The sequence below is a fragment of the Arachis duranensis genome, chromosome 6, assembly GCF_000817695.3.
Source record: "Arachis duranensis cultivar V14167 chromosome 6, aradu.V14167.gnm2.J7QH, whole genome shotgun sequence".
Taxonomy (NCBI): domain Eukaryota; kingdom Viridiplantae; phylum Streptophyta; class Magnoliopsida; order Fabales; family Fabaceae; genus Arachis; species Arachis duranensis.
In genome coordinates, this window is record NC_029777.3 from 102,523,016 (window position 1) to 102,529,961 (window position 6,946).

The 6,946-nt window shown below is 38.5% G+C and overlaps 1 long non-coding RNA gene across 1 annotated transcript; it reads right to left on the minus strand.

Annotated features, from left to right (window-relative positions):
• Positions 1-3,592: 3,592 nt before the first annotated feature.
• LOC110272847 (uncharacterized) lies at positions 3,593-4,918 on the minus strand. Its single transcript, XR_002364333.2, has 3 exons — positions 4,903-4,918; positions 4,636-4,786; positions 3,593-3,692 (listed from the first exon to the last, which is right to left on the minus strand). It is a non-coding gene; the product is annotated as an uncharacterized LOC110272847 (long non-coding RNA).
• Between the last annotated feature and the right edge of the window lie 2,028 nt (positions 4,919-6,946).

Sequence of the window (6,946 nt, forward strand, 5' to 3'; positions counted from 1 at the left end):
TTCTTGTTCTAAGATATCACTTGTTCCTCAACTTGATGAATGTGATGATCCGTGACACTCATCATCATTCTCACCTATGAACGTGTGCCTGACAACCACCTCCGTTCTACCTTAGATTGAGTGAATATCTCTTGGATTCCTTAATCAGAATCTTCGTGGTATAAGCTAGAATTGATGGCGAAATTCAAGAGAATCTGAAAGGTCTAAACCTTGTCTATGGTATTCTGAGTAGGATTCAATGATTGAATGACTGTGACAAGCTTCAAACTCGTGATTGTGGGGCGTTAGTGACAGACGCAAAAGAATCACTAGATTCTATTCCGACATGATCGAGAACCGACAAATGAATAGCCGTGCTGTGACATGATCGAGAACCGACAACTGAATAGCCATGTCGTGACAGGGTGCGTTGAACATTTTTACTGAGAGGATGGGAGGTAGCCACTGACAACGGTGAAACCCTTGCATACAGCTTGCCATGGAAATGAGTAAGAAGGATTGGATGAAGACAGTAGGAAAGCAGAGAGACGGAAGGGACAAAGCATCTCCATTCGCTTATCTGAAATTCTCACCAATGAATTGCATAAGTATCTCTATCTTTATCTTTATGTTTTATTCATCATCTATACCCATTTGAGTCTGCCTGACTGAGATTTACAAGGTGACCATAGCTTGCTTCAAACCAACAATCTCTGTGGGATCGACCCTTACTCGCGTAAGGTTTATTACTTGGACGACCCAGTACACTTGCTGGTTAGTTGTGCGAAGTTGTGATAAAGAGTTGAGATTGCAATTGTGCGTACCATGTTGATGGCGCCATTGATGATCACAATTTCGTGCACCAGTTTTGCATGAGTTACCTCTTCTCTCTCTGTGGCCGAATCGAATCTGTTTTTGAAGGAAAAGAAGTTAAGCTTGTTTTTGTTTCAACTGTCAAGGCTTTTCTTCTCTATAAAAGGGGTGAATAGTCACGGTTTGATTCAAGGGAGAAAGTTTGAGAGTTCAAGGCATAGAAGTCTCATAGCTACCTAAGCTTACAGATTTTCTTCTCCTTCAATGTATTCCGTTTAGTATTTTTCTGTTTAATTTTGTCATGTCTTGAGTCTCATGGAAAAAGGCAAACAGTGAGGTTTGTATGAAAAAGCCATAGAGCGAAAAAAGGCAGAGAGTGCAAAATTAAAAGAAAAAGCCATAGATGTCTTAGAATTCCTTTGTTCATCTATGTTGTGTTTCATGATTATGTGGGAATCCCTTTGTAAGTTGGGTTAGCACTTTACAGTTTGTAATCAGATTGATTATAGTGAAATTCCATCATAGTTGTGATGGAGACTGGATGTAGGCTGCATTGCACTTAGCAGCTGAACCAGGATATATATGGGTGTAATCTTCTTTCTACTACTCCATTTCTGTTTCTACTGCACAGGAGCTAAAACCAAAAATTTTTCGTGCCAAGTGACGAGACAAAAGTAAAAAGTCTCGTGGCTAGGGAAGAGACAAAAACAGAAAAGTCTCGTTCAAAGATCAGAAAGTGTAATCAAGAAAAAGGGGGCTAAGATTCAACCCCCCTTCTCTTAGCCACTGAAACCATCAATTGGTATCAGAGCTTGGTCTCAAAGAGATCAAGCTTTGCAGCTTGGAGAAAAGATCCTCATGGCAGAAAGCAGTGGCTCAAACATGGTGTCCTATAACCTTACAGAAGGACAGTCAAGCAATAGACCGCCTCTTTTCAATGGGAAAAACTACACCTATTGGAAGGAGAGAATGAAGATCTTTGTGCAAGCAGTGGACTACAGACTATGGAAGATCATCCTGGAGGGTTCTCAATTTCCTACCAACACAAGTGCTGAAGGAGTAGTCACTCTTAAGCCGGAAGCAAGATGGACTGAAGAAGATAGAAAGAAAATAGAGCTAAATGCCAAGGCTGTTAATCTACTCAACTGTGCTATCAGCTTTGAGGAGTACCGACGGGTATCACGATGCACAACGGTAAAGAAAATCTGGGATAAATTGCAAATCACTCATGAAGGAACCACCATTGTAAAGAAGACTCGGATAGACATGTTAAACAGGGAGTATGAAATGTTTACAATGAAGGAAGGATAATCCATTGATGAACTGTTCGAACGGTACACCATCACTGTTGGCTTCGATGCTATGGGAATAACACATTCCGATTCTGTGCTTGTGAGAAGAGTGCTGAGATGTCTCACTAAAGAGTGGGAAACAAAAGCTTTAATTATTTCTGAGAGCAGTAACCTTGATTCCATGACACTTGATGATTTGAGAGGAAATCTTCTTGCTTTTGAAAACACTTATTTAAAAAGTGAGTCAAAAAAGAAAGGAATTGCTTTTTCTTCTGTAACTAACCCCCTGGATGATAAATCCAGTGATAACTCCTCTGAAAATGAATTTGTGTTGTTTGCCAAAAAATTCAGGAAAATGGTGAAGTTCAAAGGCAAAGGCAGCAGCTCAAGGAAAATGAAGAAAGACCTTAGCAAAGTAACTTGTTACAACTGCAAGGAAATGGGACACTTCAAATCTGATTGTCCCAAGTTAAAGAAAGAGGAGAAGCAAAAAGGGGGAAAGAAGAAGAAGGGTCTGATGGCATCATTGGAAGACTTGGAAAATGACTCAGAAAGTGATGTAGAATCTGAGACCAAGTCACAGCCTTGTCTCATGGCAAATCATGTAGATCATGTATTTTTTCAAAACCCTGACACTGAAGACCTTCATTTTATGATAGATCACCTTTCTGAAAAAATAAGATATTTTCTGACTGATAATCAAGATCTTGAACAACAAATTTTCATTCTTAAAGATGAAAATAATTTCCTCAAAGATAAGCTAAGGGAGGCCGAAACTGCTTGTGATCTTGTGGAAGAAAATAAGCAGTTGAAAACTCAACTTAGAAGTTGTGAAAGTGATCACTCGGTAGTTGCATATGTAAACTGTTTTAAAGAAAATGAAGAGTTGCTGAAAAAGGTTAAAAGTCTTGAAAATAACTTAGCCAAATTTACTCAAAGTTCTGAAAATCTAAATCAAATTTTGCCTAGCGCACTACAAGAAAAAGACGTATTTGTAACAAAAAATATTGTTACAAAACGTCGATATTTTGACACAAAAGTTTTTTGTAACAAAAAAAGGGTCCATTGCAGCAAGTCCCGTTACAAAAAGTTTTTGTAACGAAAAATGGAACTGTTACAATTCAATACCATATTTTGTAACAATTTTTTTTGATACAAAAAATCAGAAGCCGTTACAAAAGTAGTAACAAATTTTGATCTTGAAGGTATTTTTCGTGATAGTCAATTTTTTTCCTATCAAAAAAATTTGTTACAAAATGTAACATGATTTGGTAACATTTTTTTCTTCAGTTACGAAAGCAAATAAATTATTTTGTAGCAACTTTTTTTTATTACAAATGACATGCATAATTTACTAAATTATTTTTTAAATTAACTAATATATTAATGCTTTTAATAAGCAAGTTTACATGTATATAATATGCAAAAACATACATAAGTCAAACAAGATCCTTTTAGCTAAAATTGTCTTGAAACAAAATAACATTAGTTAGTGAGTACATTGATTAGTTCAACCAAAACATAAAAGTTCTAACATAGATTAGTGTCTCTATGCATCAAAACATTCTTGAGCCCTCAAGGTAGCATATGGTCACCATTTTAGCACTCCTGTAAATAAGAAAAACCGAAACCAAAAAGTTAGAAACAAGATATAACAATATCTATAATTTTTTCACTAAGTTTTATCCAAACTGTTTAGAAAAATTTCGGCAGAACCTCCCCTAAAAAACCTGAAGCTTCCAGCTTCCAACAACCAAAACAGTGAAGCACTTAGCTGGATAATCAATCAATTGAGCTTAGCAACAGTTAAAAACCAAAAGCAATTAAATACCAACTCAATCAATTAATTGAATTAAAGATGAATATTGAAAACAGCTTAAAATAAATTCCGACAGTATTTTAGCAGTAAATTTGCCTATTTCACAATTTCAGTCAATCAATTCAAATTCTATATGAATTCTTTGACAGTTAAAAACACAAAAAATCATAATGAATTCATAGAAAGGAAGTAAATAAGCCAATTCCAGCAAGAAAACATGAGGAAACAATTAAAACCAATCCAACCAGCAAGAAGCAGAGCAGCACTTAGCAGAACAGCAATCAATGGCCCATCATACAGCACCCAAAACAGTAAAATGAACAAAGGTAATGGATTTAGGCAGCATTCTATTCATTAAAGTCAATAACTATTACACTTGGAAGCAGCAGGGGCATAGCAGTTTATCCATTAATTCAACAGAAAATCAATCAAGTCAAACTAAATGATTTCAGCAATAGATTTATCAATAAAACCAATCTCAGTTCAGCAACCATCATCTATTCCAACACAAGCAACAATAACTCAGCAGCATTTCCTTTCTCATTGAATTTAACAATCATTCAACAAGCAAGCAATGAGGGGGAAAAATCAGCAGCAACCAACAGAAAGTATAGAGCAACAATAACAACTTAATGTGAGAAATTATTCAACAACAAATGCACACACAAATACAAGGATTACTTAAATGACTCATCATGCTTATCCACATAAGTCTGCAGTGAAACCACTTACCGTTTCACTTAAGAGGCTTGTAACAACATCTTTTTTATCAACTTCTTTCTTATTCTCCCTTTCAGGCTCACTGTCAGTACTGGTAGGAGGTGGAAGTGCTGAAGCACCAAACATGGCTTCGTCATGAGCAGCTTGGATTTGTTCCTCCCTTCTTGTCTTGATAAGAAAATGGATTCGATCTATGTTTAGTCTTCCATACGTAGATGATGCATGTATATTAACAAGGAACAAAACTGACTATTCATGAATATAAGAAGAGGAATATACCTCTATTTTAGAATACTAGAAAATCTGGCCAATTTGCTTGACCAAGGAAGCATCATCTTCAGCCACAGCAGATAGGTGGGCAAATACAATCAGTTCAATTAAGTTTCAGTTTTCAAGCCAAACCCCAAACCATTACTCATTATCATTTATAAGAAAAATATCATTGGCATTCAATAATTAAAAGAATCACCATGACTAAGCAATGAACAATTAAAATGAACCTAAGATTTCCTCGTCAACAATGCAAAAGCTGAAAGTTTACCCAATAAAACATAAGTACTGCAATATTTTCACGTATGTAGCTACCAGTGGCACAGATATTGTGAACAGAAACACCAATTTCCCCTGCTGATTTGCTAATGACAGCACACTTCTTCAAAGTATCATATATTCCCTCTATACTATCATCTTTCATATATATGAGGAAGCAACTACTCAACTGTCAAGCATATAAAGATAGCTAATTAAATCAGGTCTCCAATGATCAATTCACCAACAATGAAAAAAAATAAAACACAGGCTCCCAAAAAAATAGAGAAAACCTTACTTGGTGTTGGCTCCTTTTTGCAAGGGTAAGTGAGGCGCAGAATTTTCTTAAGCTGGGTGCACTTCCACCAATTCTTTGTTTGCTTCCAACAATGGATGCTATGCTCTAACTATTTCTAACACTATGAAAAAGCTGCTATAGGAAAAACATAAGACAAATTAAAACAAGAAAAAAGAACAGCTGTAAAGGAAGAATAGCTGAAATGAACCAGAAACCAGAAACCAGCAACCAAGCGATGCACAACAACTAGGAAACGACAACGCCGAGAACTACCAGGGAGGAAGAACGGCCGAAATGAACTAGACCAGTAGAGGCAAAGGTCCAGGGACCAGAGGAGTAGCACAAGCAGAAGTAGTTTCAGTAATTCAACAAAACAAAACAAAACAAAACAAAACAGAAGCAGTTTCAGTAATTTAACAGAACAACCAGCAAGGCAGCAACAATGAAATAAACAAATCAACAACCAGCAGCAATCCATCAAATAGCTTACCGTACTAAAGTTCAAAACTGAATCAAGGAATAGCTTACCATACTAAAGAGGTGCGACTAAATCGAGTAACCACAATAACAACACTTGCTGCAACAATGGAACGGCTCAGAGCAAGGGGGCAGCAACGGAATGATGGCTCCGACGATGGCGTACGATGGAGCAACTCACGATAAACAATCCCTGGCACAAACAATCTCAACAACAACTCCTATAGTAACCAGGATTTTGACCGACAATGAGAAAAAACCAGAACAGGGCTAAAGCTTACCAAGGAGATTGCGGCTCCAACGGTGGCAAAATGGCGACGGAGCATAGCTCCTTGAATTGCAGGAGAAGAGGCTCACAGCAGCGGTGACAAGTGGCGATGAAGGTGACGATGGCTGGCTCGCAGCAGATGCGACGCCTCTTCCTCTCTCTAGTTGGTTCTCTCTCAGCGTGGCGCTCTTCCTCTCAATGGCGATGCACACCTGCGACTCCATGGATGGCGACAGAGCTTCGGCAGCACAACCCCCAACTCGTGACAATAGCGGTGACGGTTGGACAGAACTCCCATTCCTCGCGCAACTCTCTCTCTCGACGTCACCTCCCTCTCGCACGAACTCTCCTCTCGATGGAACTGACGGCGATGACGACCCAATAGTGACGGTGATGGCTCGGTGGCCCCAGTGGCGACGACGAGGCTCGGCGGCCCCAGTGGTGACGGCAACTAGGCTCAGTGGCGGTGACGCGTGATGGCGGTGCAGACAGCTCCTCCCCCGACGTTCTCTTCCTCTCTCTTGGATCCCCCTCTGCTCTCATCCCTTTCCTTATTTCCATTTCTCCTTTCTTTCTATTTCAGAGTGTGTGTCTGTTGTGCTGCTGAAGGGAAAAGGTGAGAATAGTGTTGAGGTGTGGGGGGAGGTTGCAAGGCGGTTAGGGTTAGGTTAAAGGGGTTAGGATTTGTTTGTTTAAAAATGATTTAGAAATTTAGGTAAAATCAAATGAGAAATTAGCGTTAGGGTTAGTTT